This window comes from Neovison vison, chromosome 6 (assembly GCF_020171115.1).
Source record: "Neovison vison isolate M4711 chromosome 6, ASM_NN_V1, whole genome shotgun sequence".
Lineage (NCBI taxonomy): Eukaryota > Metazoa > Chordata > Mammalia > Carnivora > Mustelidae > Neogale > Neogale vison.
The window spans coordinates 187,430,082-187,454,829 of record NC_058096.1 but is presented as its reverse complement, the minus strand read 5'-3'; the positions used below and the strand labels follow the sequence as shown (position 1 = coordinate 187,454,829).

Sequence of the window (24,748 nt, the reverse complement as noted above, 5' to 3'; positions counted from 1 at the left end):
CACACAACCATATCATAGTTTGGTTTTCCTTTCCTGGACTGATGTCTATTTGGACGGTGTCCAGTTTTTGGTCCTCACAAAGGATGCTCCAGTGCACACCCTCCATGGGCCTCCTTCAGGGCCCAGATCTCTCCATTCAGTGGCGGAGGCTGTCCCAGCACATTCATACTGTGGCAGCCCTGTGTACCTGCAGGGCATTCTCCTGCTAAATCCAACTCTCTTGGGGGTGTTTGGAAGTGGGGACCGTTCTTTTGTGAGCTGGGGGTGGAGTAGAGCTGCGATGTTGAATTTTCTAAGGTACATGAAAGTCCTGAGTGACAAAGACTTGTCCCTCGCACAATGCCAAGAGCCCCTCCTTGGAGAAACACTGTTGATTGCTTACGGTCTGCAACAGAATCTGTCGTAGAATATGTGAAATTTCAAGTCTAACTAGAGAATGACAACTTACTCTCCCAAGTGCCTGTTTATCTCAATTCCTTGCCAAGTTTGACTTGTTAACTCAACCTTTTGAATTTCTGCTACTCCAATAGGCATAAAATGATACCCTGGGATTTTACACTTGCATTTCTTGCTTTGATCAGGGATGTGGAAAGCCTTTTTGCAATTTTATTGCTCACTGATGTCTCCCCCTCAGGAAAGTGCCTGTTAGTAAGTGGCCCGTTTTTCTACTAGATAGTTTGAGTTTTCCTTATCAGCTAATAGGAATTTGCTAGAGATTCTAGAAATGTAGCCTTTGTTGGTTATAATATCAGGTTGCAAATATCTTCTATTAGCTTGTCACTTGCCTTTTCATTTTATGATGTTATTTTGTGCAGAAGTTATACCTTTGGACATAGTGGAAATCCATCAAGCTCATGATTCTTGAGTGTGATTTTTGTATCTCTAGCTTATAAAATCCACTCTATCCCAAGGGTATAAAGATATCTTATTTTTCCCTCCCTAAAGGTTTTGAATTTTTACATTCTGTATTTAGGTTTTCAATTTATCTCAGTTTATTTTTGTACAAAGTGTAAATTAGGAAGCTTCTGATATTCTGATAGTTTGGTACTCATTTACCTCTGGTAGTTTATGTTTTCCATTCTGAATTTCAACACCTCCTGTGTCATACAGAAGGGTCCATATATGTTCAGTCCATCACTGGGCTCTCTATTCTGTCCCACTGATCTATTTCTTAATCCCCTCTCCCTAATAATACAGTGTTTTAATTACTATGACTTTATAACAAATTTTGATAATTAGGGGAAGTCCTCATTCCTTTTTCGTCTTTTGCAAACCTCCCTTATTAAATTCTTGCATTTGTACATTTGTACAAATTTGTACATTTCCATTCAATTTTAGAATGGTGTTGGGATTTTGTTTAGAACTGCAGTGAATTTAGAAATCCTTTTTTGATAAAAACCACCATTTTATAATAGTGATCTTCCCTTTCCATGTAGATGATAGATCTGACCATTTCTTTAGTTCTTCTTTTGTGGTTTCCAATGGCCTTCTTTTCCTGAAGGAGTTGCATATCTTTTAAAAACTTGATTCTAAGTTTCTACGTAATTTTGAGTGCTGAAGTGATTTTTTTTTCTAAGAACCCAAATCTGAAGACATCAACATCCCTCCCTGAATGTAGGTCTCCTGAGGCTTCCTATTACACTTAAAATAGAGTCCACACTGCTCCCTGTGGCATGATTATAGTATGTGGCTTGGCCCTGTCTTCTTCTGGAACTTTGTCTTGAATCTCCTTTTAGTCATTAAGCTTTAGCCATGCCTGTTTTCTTTATACACCCTAAACATATCAAGCCAACTGCCCCTCAGGACCGTGTCCTCGCAGCTTCCTTTCTGTGCAAATTCTTCCCCAGATATGTACTTGACTGGTCTCTTCTTGCTACTATGGTCTCAGGTCAGATGCCATCTCTCACACTGCTCCTTCCCGCCAGAGACTGGCCCTTCAACCATTCATACTTGGCATAGTGCCCTCATTTCTTCACAGCACGTGCCACCATTTGAAATGAACTTGTTAAACTCTATTGACGTTTCCCCATAATAGACCATAAGCTCTGCACAAACAGGGACGCTGCTGTCTTGTTCTCTCCGGGGTCCTCAGCATCTCCAACCGTGCCCAGCACACATAAGGTTTTCAATGAACAAATGCTGAATTAAACGAGTAAGTGAACAAATGAACTAACCTGGACCTCACCTCATCCCCTGCTTGATCCTTCTATGTCCTCTTCTATCAACAAAGAGGGTTCCCTTTCTCCCACTGGCCATACACATCACTCGAGCAAAGAAATAATAAGAAATAATACTCTGTAGGCATTTCTAGTCTCTCAAAAAAATAGCATGACTGCAGGAATACTTATAAAAAGGAATTCCAAAGGATTTGTGTTCTGCAAATCCAGGTTTCTGAGTTCTATAGAACAGTGGAGGTCCCAGTCTCTCATTCACCCTGTTTCCTGTTTCCACTCCCAGAAAAACCCTCTGACAATTCCTTTGTGCCGAGTCCCTGACTTTTCACCCATTTACTCAGTATCTCTCGCTCTCTACCTACCTATCTCCACCATCAATTTATCACAGATTAGAGAATCTGAATGATTCAATATGGGAAGTTTTATTTTATTTTTTTGACAAACTATTATTTTTCAATGGATGGGTGAGTTTGTTAAGAAAGCTATACTGAACTGATGACTCATTGAACATCATATCAAATACCAATGATGTACTATATCTTGGCTAGCTGAATTTAAATACATGTTAAAAAGTTAAAAATAGAACTGCCAGCTTTGTGCAGTGGCAGTATCATAGCCAATGAGGTTTATCCGAGGCGGGATGATTGCTAATTGAAAAACAGAACTACCTTATGATCTAGCAATTGCACTACTAGGTATTTGCCCAAAGGATACAAAAATACAGATTCAATGCACCTCCGTGTCTAGAGCAGCATTATCAACAATAGCCAAACTGTGAAGAGAGCTCCAATGTCCATGGATGAATGAATAATAAAGAAGACGTGGTTTATATATACAATGGAATGTTATTCAGCCATGGAAAAGAACGAAATCTTGCCGTTTGCAATAACATGGACAGAGCTAGAGTGTATTACCCTACGTGAAATAAGTCAGAGAAAGACAATCTCACTTGTATGTAAAATTTAAGGAAGAAAATAGATGAACATGTGGGAAGGGGGAAAAGGAAAAAAGGAGAGAGGGAAACAAGCCATAAGACACTCTTAACGATAGAGAACAAACTAAAGGTTGATGGAGGGAGGTGGGTGGGGGATGGGCTAGACAGGTGATGGGTATCAAGGGGGGACTTGTTATGATGAGCAGTGGGTGTTGTATGTAAGGGACGAATCACTGAATTCTATTGCAAAAACTAATATTGCACTGTATGTTCACTGAAGTTTAAATTAAAAAAAAAAAAAAAAGAGCAGATTCCTGCTTCCAGCTCTAGAGTTGATTTCACAAACCAGGGGTTTGTCCCAGAAATCTTCATTTCCAACAACCCTCAATGACTCTAATGCAGGCGGCCCAGAAACCACTCTGGGAAATGCTCATGGAGGTCAAGGCAATGTAACACTGACCTTATTTAAGACCATGTCTCCTCCTGAACACCAGAGGGCAGAGGGAACCACAGGTACACCTAGTGTTAAGCCTTCACATTCCCTTCGCTCAAAAACAGGCTGTTGAGCAGGTTCTGTGTCTCTACCAGGTCCTCAAGAATCTAAATGCTTATGAAGTCACATAAACCATCATGTTAACAGCTCAGAACTGGCAGTGAGGAAGCGAGAGCTCTGTTTCTTCACGTGCAAAACGAGAAGTTGGATCTGATCATTCAACAAGCCCTTTCGCACCCCAGCATTTTATGGGCAACTTCAACATCTCATGGATTTCTTTATGACTGGGCTATGGCTGATTTTTTCCCCCAGTACTTTCCAAACTGTCTAGGCTTATATTATTTTTATAAAGCAAAAGAATCCTAAACATTTAAAAAGATTTTTCTCATTGTTACTCCAGCAGGACTTTCACAAGCTGAGGTCCTTCTGTTTCAGTGCTCATGTTCACTACTCTCCATGAATACAAAAAAAAGACAAAAATCTCAATATAACGAGGTCAGGGCAATTTAATGGCATCCTTGCTTGTTTGAAACAAATTTAAAATTTGCTTATATAGGGAAAAATCGAATCTGTGACTCTATTCAACATGATAAACATGGGAACTAAACAGCCCAAAGATTCAGTCTTAGCCAAAATCTCATACCACATGGAGAAATGACCAATACTTAAATACTTAATATTACTCTGTAATTTTTTTAACACTTCAAAGTTCAAAATTTCTGACAAAGTATCCCCAAGCCATAATTAACAAAAAGAGGCAAAAAGTCTTCCGGAGCCTAAGCATATCCCTCAAAGCATGTCTCCTGCATGAGAGAGTTGGGAACAGTGACATGCCAGTAAACGACAGCAGCCAGAGAGAGTTTCGCTATTGCCCTGAACTTATGTCTGCTCAAAATAACTTTAGGGGGAAAAAATGTTGTGATTAGAATATCATGACATTTCCAGCACCCACGTATTAGCATGTCTGGACAATCACAGAAGAGAGGTGACAGGGTCTTTACAACTGGAGTTCCCTTCAAGGATATTTACAAATACTTAACTGCCATTCCAACCTTCAGAGTAATTTGGTCATGGTCCTACTGGCGGTAGGTGGTCTACTAAGAAACACTTTCATCCGCTCATGGTTGCTCAGGACATAAAACAATGTATTCTTCCCATCCCCCGCCCCCACTTCCATTCCTCAGACCCTGGCAGCACTACCTCTAGGACACGCCACTCTATTTGTTCACGTCTCTTTATTCCAAATGCTACCAGTCTACTCAAAGCTGCGATCATCTTTCCCACAGCCTATTTCAACAGCCATCTTACTAATTTCCTCACTTGACCGGAGACAATCTTTTCTTCACATAGGGGCCATATTTACATATCAGATCATTTCCTTCCCTTGTTTTAAACTCTCCAAAGTCTACTCATTTTCAGGGAATAAAACTTCAACTCTATCCCCTCTTCTCTTCTCAAGCCTCATTTCAGGATGGTCTTCCTTCCACTCTTGCTACTTCCCACACTGGCTTCCTTTTCCTTCCTTACTTTGCTAAGCCCATTGTCACTTGCTGTCTCCACTGCTCAGATCACTGCTTCTCTAGACTGTCACATAGCTGGTTCCATCTCATCATCCTAACTCAACATCCATGATCTTCCCTGACCACTATATCCTAAATAGTACCAACCCGCATTTGTGTTATTCTCTCCTGCCCCCCCCCGTGTATTTCCCGTCTGATTCTGAAATTACACTGTTTGCTTGATTGCTACTTAGCCCTCTACTAGAATGTAAGCTCCCTATGGAGAAAGACCTTGCTTGTCCTATTCACTGATGAATCTCCAGAGCCCAGGACAATGCACATAGTACTCGGTCATTTTTTTGTCAAATGAATGCACGTGTTGTTTTAGATTAAATCGGGACCCAACTTTTTAGTGCTCCCTGTCCATTCAGAGTCAAAACTCAATTTCTTGCCCAGAATACAAGTTGTTAATTTGCAGAAGAGACATATGCCTCTCTTTGAGTATTTGCATTGTTACCCCACAACTAGGCTAGATTCTCCGACATCGAGCTCACTGCTCTGAAAGCAGAGTTCTTTGGAGAAGTCAAACGAAATTTAAACCTCGTTGACAAGCTCAGGTGACTTGTACGGTGTGTCTTGACTTGGAGGAACGACTGTGTAGGCTGTCGCTGCTGGAAGTGAAGGGCTTACAGTCTGAGTGGGTTGATCAGTATATCACATGGACTGAGGCAGGTAGATATTTTTAAAACACTATGGAAATTTGCTAGGATATTCTGTACCCTTAGGCAGGCATTCAAAGGGGGAGAGTTCATTTTGGGTCCAGATAAAGGCTCAACTTATTTTAAATGTGCCCAAATCAAGGTAATGTCATTCTGATTTGCAGAGTGAACCCTATAATGGTAGTGACAGTCAATTTTCTGCACAGTATCATGGTTTATAAATCATTTTCACAGATTCACCTTCTCTTTTGTTTCTTCAGGCAGTTCCGAAGGTTGGCCAAAGGTAGTTATTATACCTGCTTTATATTCTGTGTATGAGATTCACAATCTAACAATAAGTGAATATTGAACCTTGATTTAGAATCTAGATCTTAAAAGATCAGTTTCTAGAGGTACTAATGAACCAACAACAGATATTGCAAAAGGCATTTAAAAAATCAACTTTGTTGAGGTGTAATTTACCTACAATAAACTACTCCCACTTCAAGTGTTCAGTTCATCAGATAATACATACACACTTTGGTACCCATCACCACAATCCAGATATAGAACATTTCTATCCCCTTCATGTTTCTATGTACTATATCCTCCCTCTTACTTCCTCTCTCTGCCCCAGGAAGCCACCACTCTGCTTTCTGTTACTACGCATTAGTGTGCTTTTTCTAGAATTTCACAGGAATTGAATCATATAGTCCGAACTTCTTTGTGTGTCTGACTCCTTCTGGCTCAGCCTAATATCTTTGAGATACACCCATGTTGTTGTACCTATTACTAGTTTGCTCTTTTTAAAACTGTTTTATTTCAAAGTATTCTATTTTATGGCTATATCCCCAAATGGGTTAGCCATTCATATCCTGGTGGATATGTGGACTGTTTCTTGTTCAGAGTTATCATAAATGCAGCAGTATGAACACTCCAGTAAAAATCTTTGTAGGGATTTGTATGTTTGTTCAGTTCTTTCCTCTAAATACCTTGGAGGAGAATGGCTAGATCTTATAAGAGAGGTATTTTAAATTTTACAAAAACTGAAAACCGTGTTCTAAAATGGTTTTACCATTTTGTATTTCCACCTGCAGTGTATGAGAGTTCCAGCCACTCCACATTCTTATCTGCACTTGGTATTGTCGGGCTTTTAATTTTAGCCATTGTAGTAGGTATTTGCTGGTATCTCATTGAATTTGAATTTGCATTTCCTTGATGCTAACAACATTGAGTGCCCTCTTACATGCTTATTGCCCGTTTGTATAATGTACGCAAAGTACAATTTTAGAGACATGAAACAGAAATAATTTTATCTCCTCTGTGCAAGACTTTGCTTTGTTTGAGAAGCAATTTTGAATAATGTGACCCCAAAAAAGGATATAGAAAATATGCAGACTATAAAGATAAAATATATTGAGGCTATGCTAAAAATAATGAAAACAATAACATGGTCCACATTTTATTCACACATTGTATTCTGTACTATGTGTTCATCTAATGCTCTAAGAAACCAGGGGGCCTGAATTTGCAGAAAGGGGCTGAGACTGAATTAATTTGATTTCAGCAAAGGAGGAAAAGGCTTGGCTCTCTTCACTTCCAATTATTTCTCTCTTTCCCTAGACTTCATTTTATGGACCATAGGCTCAATTATTCACAGTATCTTTTTATATCTAGCCTCGTAAAACTGTAAGGTGAATCATTACAAAATTAATATTCAACAGGCTTTATATAACTCTGCTTAATGCAATGCATAACTCAGATTTTTATCACCCTGAGGCCTCTCAAGATCTATAAATGAAACGAACTTAATAAAACACCATGTATTTTAACTCTAACATTACCTGCGCAATCTCAGCACCACAAACCCCCTCAATTTAGACTAGACAACCAGACAGACGTTGATGATAGAAATGGATGGTACCTAAAAAAGGCCAAGCTGTGCATGAACACTCTTAGGATGACCACGAAAGTTGTCCTCTAACACATTTGTTTAGAGGGTCTCGTGCTTCTAAAGAAAAGATTATTTTCTTCCAGAACATTCACATAGGAATCACTATGCATTTTTTTACACCATGTGACCCTCCAAAGAGTTTCTGACTCCTAAGTAATCATCACCTCGTAGGAGGAGAAAAAAAAAAACAAAGTAGTGAATACATTTCCCAAAACCCATCCCCTAATCCTCACCCCAATAAATGTACATTATTTCCAAACTACAAGGAACTGCAAAGATCATTCAGTCTAGTGATCACATTTGACAGAAAAGGAAACCCAGGCCCAGACAAGTGAAATGACCAGTTTAAGGTTTGACAACCCGTTGAGAAGAGCTGGGTGTTAAACTCAGGTCACTGACTCCGACTCCGGAGTCTCAGTCTTGTGATTTTTCTTTCCAAAACATTTTCCCCCCTCCTGTTTTTAATAGTTGTCTAGGATAGATGTAGAAATTTTATTTTCTTTTTCTTTTTTTTTTTTAAAGATTGTATTTATTTATTTGACAGACAGAGATCACAAGTAGGCAGAGAGGCAGGCGAGAGAGAGAAGAGGGGGGAAGGGTCCCTGCTGAGCAGAGAGCCTGACTTGGGGCTTTTTCCCAGGACCCTGAGATCATGACCTGAGCTGAAGGCAGAGGCTTTAACCCACTGAGCCACCCAGGCGCCCCAGAAATTTTGTTTTCAATAGTTATACAAGGTAGATGTAGACATTCCAGTCCTCTCTGATCTATTTCACCGTCCTCAATTTTAGAGATACAAAAGCAAAGGTTCACAGCCATGAGAACACAGGATGCATCCAAGGTTAGGGAGAGAGTTAAGTGACAAAGCTGAGACCAGGGATCACTCCTTATGATTTATCACTCAGGAGTCCTCTCTTCAAGCCTGGCTGCCTTTCTTCTTGGTGGGCAAGATGACTTCCTGTCTAATAACCATTAGGTGGTCATGGCATGTTACAGTCCATGCAGACGCTTCCATAATGAATAAGTTATGCCAAGATCATTGTAAAAACCCTCCAGTTCTAGGTTTGCACCAAGGTTCTGGAAACCAACAGCACCCAGCTGTTGGGAGGACACATGCTCCATCTTGACAAAAGACAGGTGACTGGTTTTTGTCATGTTGGTCTAACGTAACGTCACGTGCAGAAAGAAAGAGCGGCAAGGGGAGAGAGAGTTCTTCCCCAGACTCCCACATAAATGGATTCTTTCTTTGCATAATGGAGCTCTAAATAAATAAAACACAAAACAAATGTTTACGTGACTATGGTTCTTGAGAGAATGGCTATAGAGTTTTATTCTTATTTGTATACGCTCCAGGAAAATGGAATTCAACATGAATTGTATAACAGTGAGGAGAAGAAGGGACCATCATTTATCCCTTTATATGTTCAGTGGAAGTTTCTATGTGTTTCCTGGGTGTCAGGCATACAGGCAAGGCTTCAGGGATGCAACAGTGCTCAGAAGAGAAATGGTTTCTGTCCTCCCATGAAGTCTGTTGGGAGAGATGGTCCATGAACAAGTGTGTAATGGGTATGTATACACAGAGAAGAAGTCAGGGTTTAAGGAGCGAGTGGACGGGGCTGAAGAACTGTCCACAGCGTGGACATGCTGCAGGGGAAGGGGACACGATTTGGAGCAGACGAAGGAGTGCTGGAATCCCGCCTCCTGCTGCAGGAGGTGATCTTGAGCAAGTCACTTGAATTTCCTTATCTGCAAAACAAAGCTCATCATCCCTACCCTGTAGGGACTAGGCCAGCTATTGAGTTAAAGGTTATTAAGCTCCCAGGGGAGCCTGGCCCAGAGTAGGAGTTCAACACATATTTGCCAAATGAACGAAAGAATCATTACTGAACATGCACTGGGTCTCTAATAGCACAAGAGGCACTAGGGCACAAAGTGAAGAATTTCACAGTAAAGAGACCTTAATCCTGTCTTCTAGCTAGACAGAAAATATATACTCTATTCTCCACACACACACACACACACACACACGTGTACACGTGTGCCTGTGTGTGTGTATGTATGTAACAAATACATAGCAAAGTCATAAAGAACCACATTTGAAGTGGCTGAGTCAGGGAGAACTCAGCAACAGGACTGTCTAATAGAAATAGGCCATGAGCCACAAAGGAGAGGCACATAGACAATTTCCAAATCTCAGGGGATACATTAATAAAGGTAAAAGGCAGATAGAATAAAGTTTAATAATATATTTGACCCAGAGGCTCCCTGGGTGGCTCAGTTGGTTAAGGGTCTGACTCTTGATTTCAGCTCAGGTCATGATCTCAAGGTCATGGGATGGAGCCCAGAGTCAAGACTCCTTGCTCGGTGGGGAGTCTGCTTGGGATTCTCCCTCACCCTCTGCCTCTCACCCAACCTGTGGTCTCTCTCTCTCTCTTTCTCTCAAATAAATAAACTGTTTAAAGAATTTATTTATTTATTTGACAGACAGAGATCACAATTAGGCAGAGAGGCAGGCAGAGAGAGAGAGAGAGGAGGAAGCACTGAGCAGAGAGCCCGATGTGGGGCTCCATCCCAGGACCCTGGGATCATGACCTGAGCAGAGGGCAGAGGCTTTAATCTACTGAGCCACCCAGGTGCCCCAAATAAACTGTTTAAAAAAATAATATATCTGACCCAAGATAGCCAAAATATTATTTCAACATGTAACCATTATGAATTTATTAATGTGATAGCTTGCAATTTTTTTTTTTTTTTTAGAGAGACCGAGCGAGCGAGAGAGAACATGAGCATGGGGAGGGGCAGAGGAGAAGCAGACTCCCTGTTGAGCAGGGAGCTCAAAGCTGGGTTCCATCAGGGGATCCTGAGATCATGACCTGAGCTGAACACAGACGCTTAACCGACTGAGCCATCCATGCAACCCTATTTTTTTTAAACTAAGCCCCAAACCCTGTGTGTATTTTATAATTACATTACCACTCAGTTTGGCTTAGCCACATGCCGGGTGCTCAGTAGCTGGCTAACATGTGGCAAATGGCTTCTGTAGATAGCACAGTTCTAGAAGTTTCTGGAGATGTGAGAGTTAGCTGAAGACAGAGGCTGTCAGGTGGACGCATGGACAGGATGGGGCAGGAATGGGACAGGCAGGAACAGGAAGAACTGGTGTTTTTAAGTGCTCTCTCTCCTGGCAAAGAGGCTTTATTGTAGCACCTGGGAGGCTCCTCCTTCTCTGGGCTCATCTGGCCTCAGGGAGTCCCTAAATCTGCCTCCTGCTGGTGCAGGGGCCACACGCGAATTTGGTGCTTACTCTTTGCTGGCCTCTTCAGACTCTCAGATTGTCCTTTCCTTCCTGGCCCCTCTCACCTGACACACTGCCCGGGGTAGGGGAAGCAGGGCTATGTAAGAGCCCTGCTCTTCTTTGCACAGCTGGGCTCTAAGTACATAAAGACGATGCCAGGTAAAGACTTGAGCTAGTCCAGCACTGGCTCCCAGAGCCCGAGGTCTGTCTGAACCCCAGTTTGCTCTCTAGCTGCAGAGAGTTAGGAGCTAAGCGAATGTCAGAACCATTCCCAGCAGAAAGCCAATCCATGCATGGTTCTAAGCAGGGCACAGGCGGGCGCAGGGCCTGGCCCTGGGCACTGACATTTGGCAGAGAGACGGACTATGAAAGGGAAGGAGAAAGGGTCTGACCCTTTATGTGCATGTCACGGCCAAGTCCATTCTCTAAGGTGAGGTGGAGTAGAGAGACCTCCTCCATGTGGCCAAGAAGTGTGTGGTGACGTGTACACCAACGGAATTTGGAGGATGAACAAAGCACACACGAGAGAGAAGTGTGTGTAAGGAGAGAGGCAGGAGCCCAGAAACCAAAATTCATCTAGCCAGCTGTCCCCCAACCACTGGTATGCCCTCACCTAAGGAAGCCTCAAGGGTCCCCTCTACCAGGGCCCATGATGGGTCACAGCGGTGACTGGACCTACACCTGCCCCTTTCTCGCAGTCCTGTCGGTTAATACGGGGGCTGCAAACTCAGGCAAGCTACAAAATAACAGAAGTGAACTGGGCAAGGAGGCGGGATGCCCATACTCCCCACACCTCCCTGCTCTGTCCCAACAACAAAGTTACTATTGGTTGACAGAGGATGAATTTCAGAGCGGTTGCTCATCTTAGCTCAATAATATCTCTATCAGAATGCAAGTCCCCAGGGCACCTGGGTGGCTCAGCAGGTTAAGCCTCTGCCTTCGGTTCAGTTCATGATCTTGGGGTCCTGGGATTGAGCCCTGCATCAGGCTCTCTGCTCAGAGGGGAGCCTACTTCCCCCTCTCTCTCTGCCTGACTCTCTGCCTACTTGGGATCTCTCTCTTGCTGTCAAATAAATACATAAAATCTTAAAAAAAAAAAAAAAAGACTACAAGTCCCCATTGCAGAAGGAGCCACTCTCTCACCCACCCCACAGTCAGTACATAGGAGTGGGGCCCCAGGGTGCCTAGATCTTGCAGACTTTGCAGTTTTAAGGAGGGGCATTTTCCAGTTTTAAAATGGTTAGAACCATGTTGATACATTTTTTAAACACTGTACTGGGCCACACTGTGTAAGCCAAGGAAAACGGGCTGTGGGGCAACCAGCTTGAGATATCTCCTCTAGTTCAAAGTCATGGTCCTGCTCCATCACTGGGCTGTTTTGTAGTTTCTCAGCTCCATTTGGAGGCTTAATTCGGATCAGGACCATGAAGGGCTTAGCATAGTTTCTGGCACATGGTAAAGGCAGTTAATAATGGATGTCAGCTAGCTCTAAAGAACTTCTGAGATTTATTTCTAACCTTCATATAGGGATCAAATCACAGGATGTCCCTAGAGACAAAACATCTGAAAGAGGGCTCCTCTTCCACAAACAGTTCCCTACATTGTCATTTCTGTTTCATGGCTTGGGTTTATGTCACTTTCATTTTACTTTGTCAATTGAATTTGGTTGCACAAGGAAGGGGGGAAAAGAAGTTCAGCTCAGGTGAAAGTCTAAGTCGGTGTAAGTTTTCTAGAAAGCAGTTTGGCAATGTCTAGAAAATAGACTGAAAGTAAATTATATGACTTTTGACTCAGCAATTCCATTTAAAGGAATTCAGCCCAAGTAAAAAATGCCAGTTTTTCATAAAGATTTAATCCCAAGAATTCTTATGACTATATAATCTACATCAGGAGCAGTTAAGAAGGCGCACCTGGGTGGCTCAGATGGTTAAGAGTCTGCTTTCAGCTCAGGTCATGATCTCCAGGTCCTGGGATAGAGCCCCAAGTCAGGCTCCTAGCTCAGCAAGGAGGTTGCTTCTCCTTCTCTCTCTGCCGCTCCCCCCTGCTTTTGCTCTCTCTTTCTTTCTCTCACAAGTGAATAAATAAAATCTTAAAAGAAAAAACACCAATTATGGAAATTAAATACCCATGAATATGGAATTGGTTGTAGAAGTTATGATACATGAAAATGTTTATCACAGACCCCCAATGACTTTCAGAGCACTTGCTAGGTTCACTGTGTGTCTCATGCAGTGAACGCCATGAGAGCAGGGTCCCTGGTCAGTCTTGTTTGCATAACTGTACACACCACTGTTCATGAGTCAGCACATAGCAGACATTCATAAATATTTAAATACATACAAGATAGCTTGTACACCTTTCAGCACACTGCCTGACTTACTGAATTCCAGTAAAATAAAAACATGGCCAAGATGGAGAGTGTAGTACCCAGGGCCACCTTTCTTCAAAAGGTATTAATGTTGGCTCCCGATCTGACGTAGATGAAAATCTCTTTACGTTACATTAAAAAAAATCCAATTAATTAATTCTTACCAAAGCATAGCCTACCATTTCTATCTAGATCACAAAATGTGTTTGGAAAAGATGTTTCCTGCCTTAGTAATGAGACACTTACAGTGTCCCCCACCACGGTCCCATTGCCCTGATTTTAGTCTTAGTCAAGGTGGACAGTTCTGGCCATGCTGACAACTCTCACTTCATGCATCAACTGTGTACCTCTCTGCTTTTCTGCCTCTGAAGCAGGTAACATAAGGTACTAACCCTTGGGGTAACCTTCAAAAGTGAGGGAGCGGTAGATACCCCAGCCTCTGGGCCTCAGGGTCCTGGCAGAGATGAAAACCAGTTGCCCCTAGAGACCATCTTTCTTGGTCTTTTCTCCTTCCCTTCCTCCCCTCTCCTGTTTCTTTTGCTTCCTGGAAATCTCCTCTCAAATTAGCTTCCTGCTTCGAAAACCTTGTTTCAGATTCTGCTTTAGAGGAACTCCGACTAGGAGAGCTCATAAGCAAATATCAAACCAATAAAAAGAATTATTCCACAGAGCCCCAGAAAGCTCTCAAAGATAGTAGGAAATAGAGTTCATCCATTTCTAGAATACATTCCTTCATTGTACATCTATTTAGTAGGCTGCTATAGGGGGCCACATGCGTGCTGGGTGTGCAAACTGAACTAGATAAACAGTCTATACTCATGGAAGTTGCAAGATGTTCAACAGTGACCACACAAACTGTACAATGAAAGTACAGGAAAACACAGGAAAGATTAATATTGGGGAGGAGAAATAAATTGCCTGTGTCTTTCTGAGTTTTTTTTTTTTTAAGACACCTCTGTAATAAAATACTAACAGGAGAAAAAGAAGCAGAATTTATTAACGTGTATACCTCATGTATTCATGGGAGATATCCGGGGAAAAATGAGTCACTCAAAGAGGTGGCTTAGAATTCAGGCTTGAATACCATCTTAATAGGGAGAGGGGTGGGGTATGGAGCCCCTCCAGGGATGGAAAATAATTTTTAGGAGATGAACAGACCCTTAAAAGGTATGAGGTGGTGTCATGAGGAGGTATGATAGTTTGTGACAAAGTCTGTGTGTGTGTGGTGTTGACCTCTAGTCTCCTCTGCAATGGTTAAGACTCAACCATCCCTGGCTGGTGATACTCCAGGGGAGGCCATCTATTCCAAGTGAATTTCTTCAGGAGGACCTATCTTAAGGCAGATACAGGTAGTTTAGAGAAAGCCTCTTCCTAAATCTGCTGCCTTTCAATGACCTAGAGCTCAAAATAATTTATATCAAAGCAGTATATCTTGGGGTGGCATTTTCTGTTTGCCTTCGCTAACCCAGTCTGAGATGATGTAGCATGAGGTAGTTGTTGTCGTTTTCTTTAGAGAGGGAGAGTGAGGGGGGGGCATGAAAGGGACAGAGGGAGAGGGAAAGAGAATCCCAAGCAGGTTCCACACCCAGTGTGGAGCCCAGCGATCTCTCACAACCCTGAGATCATGACCTGAGCCAAAATCAAGAGTCAGACGCTTAACCCACTAAGCCACCCAGGCGTGCCCAGCATGAGGTTTTTAAGAAGACAACATGTAGACAGAGCCCTGTGGGCCAGTTAGATGAAGAGAAGGAAAAGTCTTTGATAATTCCTTTGTTTGGGAAGACAGAGCAAGGAAGGTGAAGTGATGGGCTGGAAAAGCATGTTAAAGGTTTAAAAGTCAGCAAAGAGTTTCCCCTTTCATCTCACATGAGTGAGGTATCCCCAGAACCGAACTGGTGCTTGGACACCTTCAGGGTACTAATTACTGAGAAGGCCAAAGCTGGCCATAGAGATTTAAACATGGCCCCAAGGAACATCCTTGCTGTCGGAGGCAGTGCCTGGTGGATTCCGTTCTTGTTAACCAGGGAGACTGTGACTCTTCTACTGGGTGGCAAAAAGCCCTCTAACTTGTTTCAAAGACCCACAGCTTCAGGTTCCCAAAGACGTCACTTTAAATTGTTTTACCAAGAGTGCTTGCCCGCTGTTTCCTTCCAGCAGCCTTAGAGAATCTGAACCTTACAAACCTCGAGGGCACGCACACTCCCTGAGAATCTGAATCAGCCTGTTTCTGCCCAAACACGTGCACTTTTACACAATGCTTTGTACGCTAAGGAAATGCAATAAATACATCTTTGGTGCTTCTGTGTTCACGATCGATTGCCTTTTCTCTTGTAGCAATCTTGTAAGTTTGACTTCTTATTTTTATTATTCTCACTGCATACTAATACTTCAAACATTTTAGTAAATTATGGTTCTCTGGTTCCTACTTCAGAATCATTTAACTGATTTAATGAGCTCTATCTAATTATTGCATTTCACCTTTTATATGAGAGTGTAGGATTGAAAGAGCTGGTAATAGCTCAGACACCAGGAAGGGAAAGAAATGAATATGGGTAATGCTGGCCTCAGGACAATTCGTTTTATGCCAGACTTAAGAATATACATATATATGTATACATATATATGTATGTAGATATATGAATACCCCCATTAATTCATTAATTCATTCATTCATACATTTACTCTCTAGGCCCCAGCATCACCAAAGGCACCAGTCAGCATTAAACGGCTCCTTCTTTGGTCTGTACCCCTCCATGGGGGGCATAAAACACAGTGGTTAGGGACTCAAGCTAGACTGTGTATATTTACCTCCCGGCTTTACCATTTCTTAGCCCTGTGACTGTGGAAAAGCCAATTAACCAATGTGTGCCTCAGTTTCCCTATCTGTAAAATGGGGGTTATCATAGCAGTCCCATCCTATATGTGAACACGAAATGAGTCAGTACCTGCAAACCCAGTAGGAGTTTAGCGTGGGGCTAAACACACACTCCGTAACTATTGCCTCTTTCTTGTTACTATTGTATCCTGTCTTGTCTATAACACGGCATTTATGGTCATCAATTTCTATCTTCTTACCTATCTCTTTAATTAGTTATTTATTATTGTCTGTTTGCCTCCTTCATCAAGTTATAGGCTCCATGAAGATGAACACTAGATTTCCTGTGCCTGGCACCGAGCCCAGCAAATGCTTGCTGAATGAATGAACTAATGAATAAATGACTCTCTTCTGGGACACATGACCCTGCCACTCTCGGCAAGCCTTTCACTTCAGAGATTCCTATGGCACGTGTCTGTCAAATGCCCTTTGTTGGAAATTCCACACAGTCTTCCACCCAGATGGTGCCGGTGACAAAGGGAAGGCGTTCTGGCGCGCGGGAAAGTCATGCTGCCAGACGACAAGCCAATTCACTGTGTTATTCATCATCAGATGTTGTCAGCCAGGAAACTGATCGCTGTCAGCTGAGCGCCACAGTGGCGGCTGAATTTTAACAGAAGCTAGGATCCCATTCTGAGAGACAGAAGGTGCTAGGGTAGGCAAGTGAGAAGTTTCTCAGTCTTTTTGGCTTTGCAACCTTGGGCCAGTCACTTCACCTCTCTGGGCCTTTCAGCTTCCTGTTTCTATAAATGAAGGACATGATTTACCAACAGTAATTCCCAACCCTGGTGGTGTGCCAGAATATTCTGGAATGCTTTTTTTTTTTTTTTTTTAAGATTTTATCCACTTATTCGACAGACAGAGATCACAATAGGCAGAGAGGCAGGCAGAGAGAGAGAGGAGGAAGCAGGCTCCCTGCTGAGCAGAGAGCCCGATGCGGGGCTCGATCCCAGGACTCTGAGACCATGACCTGAGCCAAAGGCAGAGGCATTAACCCACTGAGCCACCCAGGCACCCCTGGAATGCTTTTTTTTTTTTAAAAGATTTTATTTATTTATTTGACAGAGAGATCACAAATAGGCAGAGAGGCAGGCAGAGAGAGGAAGGGAAGCAGGCTCCCTGCTGAGCAGAGAACCCGATGCGGGGCTCGATCCCAGAACCCTGGGACCATGACCCGAGCCAAAAGCAGAGGCTTTAACCCACTGAGCCACCCAGGTGCCCCCCTGGAATGCTTTTTGAAATAGGCCAGGGGCATCTGGCTGGCTCAGTGGTTAAGCGTCTGCCTTCAGCTCAGATCAAGCCCAGATCAAGCCCCTCATCGGGCTCCCTGCTTGGCGGGAAGTCTGTTTCTCCCTCTGTCACTCCTCCTCCTTGTGTTCCCTCTCTCCTTGTGTGTGTCTCTCTCTCTGTCAAATAAGTAAACAAAATCTTTAAAAATAAATAAATAAATAAAATAGGCCAGCAGCCAAACAAGCTTTTTCTATAAAGGACCAGAGAGCAAATACTTTAGCCTGTGTGGACTGTATGATTTCTATTGCAACTGCTACCACTCAGGTCCCCCAATGTCTAGCCCAAGCAGCTATACACGGTATGTATGTGAATGAGCATGGCTGGATGTCACCAGCTTGCCTGTGGCCATGGTTTGCTGACTCCTGTTCTAGGCCAGTGTGGCCTCCACAGGGTGACAACCAATTCTCTGCATATCTGCCAAAGCTCTTCCAGATGGTCTATAAGGGAACTCCATATTGAGCCTGCAATTCTCCTTCCAGCTCCTACTGGGACCTGGGATTCTACCTTTCTTCACCGTGAGAATTGACTATTCTCAGTCAACACTATTTAGACAGTCATTTAAATATTCCTTCAAACACCCATTTGGGTATTAGCTTTCCACATACGAAGTTTTTACTCTCTCAAAATTCAATTCTCTTCCAGGAGAAATTTGAATAGTTCTTTCCACTGTATTGAAAAGCACTCCGTTCTGTGCTTGATGTCCCTTGTCAGTTCTTTGTCAGTGACAATTTTATTATTGACTTGAAAATGAGAAATTTAACATTATCCCTTTTGAGCACTAAAGTGATACAACACAGGTGAGCCTTTACTTGAAGAAAGGGTAATACACACAAATGTAAATTTATGAAACAGTTCAGTTAAAGAGTATTTATAATTATAAATTCCTTTGTTTAGGGAATTCCTGTTCCAATGAAATCATGACTCTTGCCTGACAATACATCCTGATTTTCTAGAAATACAGCCAGTTTTCACCTGTTGTCCATTAAATTCACAGAGCACCCATTTTCATTCTCAAACATATCCAGACCGGATGATAAATTGCATGGTCATCCTTTGTCGTGACCTTGAAAGAAAAGAACAGCCTGAATCATGCTGGTGGGGCAGAAAGAACTCAGGCTTTCAGGCCAGGGAGAAAGACACTATTTACTAGTGCCTTGACTCTGCATCCTGACAAGTCACTTAGGTTCTCTGACTTCAAACTCCCCAGCTCTGGAATACGGCTAATACTACCTAAGCACTGACTAAGAGAGCCAGCACCTGAGGGATGAGTACTGTGGTTGGGACCGAGATCCATTTGACTCCAAACCCCATGGTTGGAACCACGATGCCACATCACTGGAACTGACCTTGGAGATTCCCAGCCAGCCATTCAACTGCAGACAGTAGACATGGGGTCCCCGAAATCCGCTTCCATCATTTGAATCCTAGTTTTATCATTACCAGTTATGTGACTGTGGGCAAGTCATTTGACCTCTTAAGCCTCAGGTTTTTCATCTGTAAAATGGGGTACTAACAATGTACACCTAGGGGTTTTAGTAGGAATAGACACAATAATAGAAGCGCAATGGCCATCTGTTTTCTTGTTTTTGCCTGCCCAGTAAACATGCTGGCTTCCCTTTGCACAGTCCCTTGATGCTCTTTATGAGAATCAGACTAGTCAGTGGTGTTTGAGCAGGAACGATACTACTCTCTGTTCCAAGGGGAGGGAATGTGACTGGTTTCTAAAAGCACCCCACTCTCCTAGCCATGACCTGCTTGGACATGGGTATGGGATTCACAATGGCTCAATGGGATCCCATCATGGGACTCACTGGTGCCAACTACAGCAGTCCCCCTCATCTGCATTGGTATTCTATGGGCTCAGTTACCCATAGCCAACTCTGGTCCGCAGACAGATGGTCCTCTAGACAGATTAGTCGATCGCAGCCTAACCTGCCACATCACAATGCCTACCTCATTCACTTCACTTCATTGCATCAGGCAGTTTTAGGCATTTTATCATCTCACATTAGCACAGAAAGAGTGAGTACAATACTACATTTTGAGAGAGAGTGATCACATTCATGTAACTTTTACTAGAGTATATTTTTATAGTCCCATTTTATCTTTATTTCTTACTATGCCTAATTTGTATATTAAACTTTATTATAGGTATGTATGTATTTTTTTTTAAAAAACAGTATACAGAGGGTTTGGTATTGTCCCACTGAGGGTCTTGGAAAGCTTCCCCCATAGGTAAGGGTGGGGGGATTCTGAAAAAATGGGAGCCAGCCAGGAGCCATTAGGCCATAGCACAAAGAGAGCCCCAAAACATGGAAGAGCGTACAAACAAAGATGCACCCACCGAGGCCTGAAGCTACTTCTGCAAGTTCCAGTTCCACCAGTAAATAAATTCTTCTGCTGGCCTAAGCCATTCTGAACAGATTAATAGAGCTCCTGGCAAAGAGCGAACACTTAATAAATGTTAGATAACATTATTGCTAACATGAAAGGAGATCAAATTTCGTGTGCTACTTTTTCTTCTGTTCTTTTGCTTGGATTATTTATTTCATGGTTTGTTTGTTTTTTAAACTACAGATAATTTCAAATAGAGGCAAAAGCGGAAAGCAAAGTCTAATGAACTCCCATGAACTCCAACAATTACTAAATCAAGGATAGCTTTGTTTTGTCTATACTCCACTCACATGCCCTTTCCCACATTATTTTGAAGCCACTCTCCAACATGAACCTTTTCATTCAAATTTTCTTCCAGATCCTTTTATGTTCCTTTTTGTCGAAGACCCTGTTGGAGGCCCAGCATCATTCACTTTTTCAATTTTCAATTACTGCATCCAATGTGTGTTCATTTTTTCTCAGTGCCTCCCCTACATAGCCAGAGAGGCAGACGTTACTTGGGCCCCTGTTGTGGACCTGGGTAACTTCATCTTCCTTGTCAGTGACATGGTCAGGAAGGTGAGTCAAGACTAGCACTGAAACATGAATGGAACTGTGCTGGGGAAGCAAGAGATCTCGGGGAAGTTTTCTGCCCTCCTAAGGCAGCCACAGAAAAAATGGTCTCTCTTTTCCCTGGGAATGTTGGACTGTCTGGACATGGTGCTCAGGCCTGAAACCCCCATATTTGCTCCTGGCTTGAGGCTGAAGTTCTTACCAAGGATAGCAAAGGACAGGGAGAAGGAAACGGGGGCTTCCTGATATGCTTGGGATACGACTGAGCCACTCGATCTGCAACACAAAAAGCCCCTCCTGCGACCGAACTTGATGTTCTGAGATTTACAAATGTGCTTCACTGTTTAAGCCTGTGTGTGTTCAGGTGTCTTGTTATTTGCTGCTGGAAGCACTCAACTTTGCCCTCAATACAGACCTGTGATCTCTACAGCATGGGTTTCAAAGACCAATGAAGGAACTAGTTTAGGATGGTGTAGCAAAAGGATTTTTTTTTTCCTGAGAGAGAGCATGTGCACATGTGCAGGCAGGGAGTGGGGGAGGGGCAGAAGGAGAGAGAATCTTAAGAAGGCTCAATCTCACCCTGAGATCATGACCTGAGCCAAAATCAACAGTCGGGCGCTTACACTGATCAGATGATTTCTTGATTTTCTGGCTTTCAAGAATCCAGTTGATTTCTTTTCTGATTTCCTCCGCACAGACAAGTTTGCATAGGGAGTCCGGTTAAGGGGGGCTCTGCAGTACATGAGAACCAAGTCTGTCCTGCCCTCCCTAGCTCACAGCTTCTATCTCATCTCAGTCAGCTGCTCAGGAAGAAGACAGCCTCCAGCCACTGGGGAGAAGACAGAGATGATGCGGACATACAACCTCCAAATTAATCCCTCACATCACGTCTTATTGGTCGGGATATAGTCACATGGCCACAACCCACTGGGTGGAAAGCTGAGAAATGTAGATAGGAGTCTGAGCGGCTACATGTCCAGTTCTATTCCAACTAGAAAAAAGGAGGGAAAAATTACTGGGGCACAGCTAGCGGCCTCCACCACAGAAGAAGCAGAGAGGGTTAATTGATTTGGTTCGACTGACAGTTTTTAATTAAAACAACTTCAGAACATAAACAAGATTTAAAAGAAATGTTCTTGAGCACCACCACCCCCCCCCCGCCCCGAATGATTTAACAGAGCCTGTTTACTTCATCCCTCTAATTTCTTCTTTTTAGGTGGATCTCAGAAGGATTCCAACAATCAGTAATCGCCTGCTAGCTCAGTTTAATACTTTGGATACATGAAATTAATAACCGAACGTCACCAACTTCCCTTAATTCCAAATGTCTTTTCCTCAATTAGACGGCATGACGGTGGCTTAATTATATTCTGCTTGATAGTCACCAGAATCCCATAACAAGCCCTTATTTCACAATCCTATTATTAATCAGAGTAATCCAATTTATGGAAAAATAAAGACAGACAAATAGAGCAAAATGACAGGGCTGGCAAGGAGCATGGTATTCTGTCACCCAGCTGAAATGGCTGGCAGTACAGGGTTCACATAGTTAAGATATAAGCGAGACTTTGATTCAGTGGCAGCAGGTTTTAAATGATGCATGAGAAGCCACCAAAGCAAATCCCTTTCTCCATAGTCCCCTCAGGGTCAAGTACCATGTTTCAATTATAATTTCACCAAATTGCTGTGATGCAGCAAGTGTTTCAGATTAATAGCACTACAGCATGGCTCTCTGTGGGACAGAATCAGAAACTCTAGTTCAGAGGTTTCTTGAAATATACCCCAAGACACTCAGCTGCAAAACACATTAAAGGCTCCAAGATGATGGGAATATTTCTGATCTGTATTCCCCAAAGAGGGTATTTTGCAGAAAACAAGTTTATCATTTATGGTAGCAAATAAAATTTCTCAGCATGTCCAAGGAGGCATCTTGCAATTACATCAAGAAGGCACCACCACGTGGTTCATTATGGAAATCCTATTTACATTAATAGGGAAGTCTACTGTTTTGCCAGGATGTGTCTCTTTCTCAAGCATGCTCATGAGGACCTTGCAAGAGATACTAAATCTTTTGGTTTGGCTGCTCATTTCAAATGAATCTATTGTTTAGAAAAGGATTTTGTGTAGAAAGACATTATTTGAAACTTTTGCCATAAATTACCAGTCAAGTTCTAAGATGTTGTCTTACAGGAGACTGCCATGGGTCAAATGACCATGGCCTTACAATACTGGGCATATCAAGAATAGAGAGCTCCAAAGGACCACACGTTTTGTCCACACTGGTAGCTGTATTTGCATTTTCAAGCCTTGAATTGAGCCTTTGGGAAATTATATTTTTGGCTAATACCCTTTGCCCACATTATCTTAAAGAAGTAAGAGCAACTTGGGATCTAACTTCTTTAGTGGTTCTCACTAACTCCACTGTTTATGGTTCCAAGTAGAGGACAAAGGACATTCCCTAAAAGAGATGAAGGCTGGAGGACAAGCCTTTGGACTCTCTATAGGAGCAGATTCTTACCGTTCTTACCTGGTAAGAACAGCAGAAGACCAATTATTAATATACTCTGCTTTCTTTGACCTTTTCTCCTCCTAAACTGCATACTTACAGCAAGTGTGCATGTTCTACCTGCCCTGCTTGTGGGCTTGACAGAGGTGTTGTAATCGTCTATGAGACTAGTGGGTAAGGGTCTACTATATCACCTCAACTATTCCCAAGTTTGGGCTCCAAAGTCTAGATATGGAGAAGAAAATAATGAAGATAATTTTGGCTCAAATCTACAATGTGGCTTCATCATCGGTAGAGCTCTTATCTTGATCCTCACTTCATTCCTCCTTCCGACTGCAGAGAGATGGTAATATGATTATCCCTTGCAAACCCCACACCTGGTAGGGCTTTCACAGTCATCTTGCATTTGGGGCTAATTTATTTCTGCAGACATATTTGTCTTCTTCTCTAGAGTCATCTAAGGACATATATTTCCATTTCTCCAACATGCTTATGGTTTTGTGTCTGTTGGAAACTCAACCGATGGTTTATAATCCAGCTGCATGGGTACATGGAGTGTTTTTTAATAAAGAGTTTGATACAACTGGTGAAATAAAAATTTAAGAGAAAAAGCAGATGAGCTCTAGGCAAGAGACCTGAAGTGATCCAACACACTCTTTAGTCAAAAGGCAGAAAACCTATTCAATTCAGAAAGGAAGGCTGTTCCTTCCTTTGTCACTCTCACCCAAATATTTTTGATCTTTCAAGCCTTATCTCTTGGGCCACCTTCTCTCACTAGGCTGCTCCCATCCTGCCATATAACTTCTTTTCTTCATTTCCCACCTTTCCTGCACAGTTCAAAAATTAGAGGTTCACTTCAGTCATCCCAGTCTTCTTCCAAAATACAAATGCTAAAGACCACCAGTGATGTACACAATGGTTTGGATTAATGGCTCTCCTCGCACTTTCTCATCTGGGGCCTCATCTTAGCTCATGTACCTGCTAGAGAATACTGTGTCCATCAGACCAAAACCTGTCCTAGCAAACTGAAGTTAATGTGTAAGGAAGAAAGAAACACAGTTCCTGGTAATTCATCTATAAAGCGTTTCTGACCCCAAAGCTACAAGTTTAAATGCTACATGGATGATTCCAACAGCAAATGTTCAACAGAGCAAAAACCAAAGAACTGCAGTTGGAAGAGAGAGATGTTCTAATACCATACAGCCCAACTCCTTAAACACCGGAACACGGCTGCAGATCTCAGGTGCCGCTCTATTCACTCATTTATTTGCCACTTAGGCACAGTAAGCGTATGCCACCCAAGAGGCCATAATGAACAAGACCCACAGGGTTCCTGCCTTCACAGAGGCTACTATCTGTTTGGGGCAGATGGGCTGTTTAACAGGCACATAAGGCAGGAGTAAAATGTTATGAGTGGAGAAAGGGAGGGTAGTAGAAAACCCTATAGCAGAAGCAATTCATCCAGTCTAAGGATTGGAAAGGTTTTGTGAAGGAAATGGTTTTTAAGCTTAGATCAAAAGAATGTGTTTAAGTGAAAGAGCAAACTTCTTGGTTCTAGAAGATAAAGTCAAGTTACAGGACTGCCTTACACTAGGTACGTGACCTTGGGTACATACCCGCCTCTTAAGGCTATATAGCTCCTGATCTGTAAAATATACTAGGGTTTGGAGAACTTAATCTGGAAGGTTCCTTCCATCTTTATAAAGCCTGGAAGAGACT

The 24,748-nt window shown here is 42.5% G+C and overlaps 1 protein-coding gene and 1 pseudogene across 1 annotated transcript in view; one reads left to right on the top strand and one right to left on the bottom strand.

Annotated features, from left to right (window-relative positions):
* Positions 1 to 24,748, bottom strand: part of FRMD4B (FERM domain containing 4B) — a 324,824-nt gene that overhangs the window by 234,127 nt on the left and 65,949 nt on the right. The window lies entirely within an intron of this gene.
* On the top strand, positions 2,765 to 2,895 carry LOC122910926 (annotated as a pseudogene).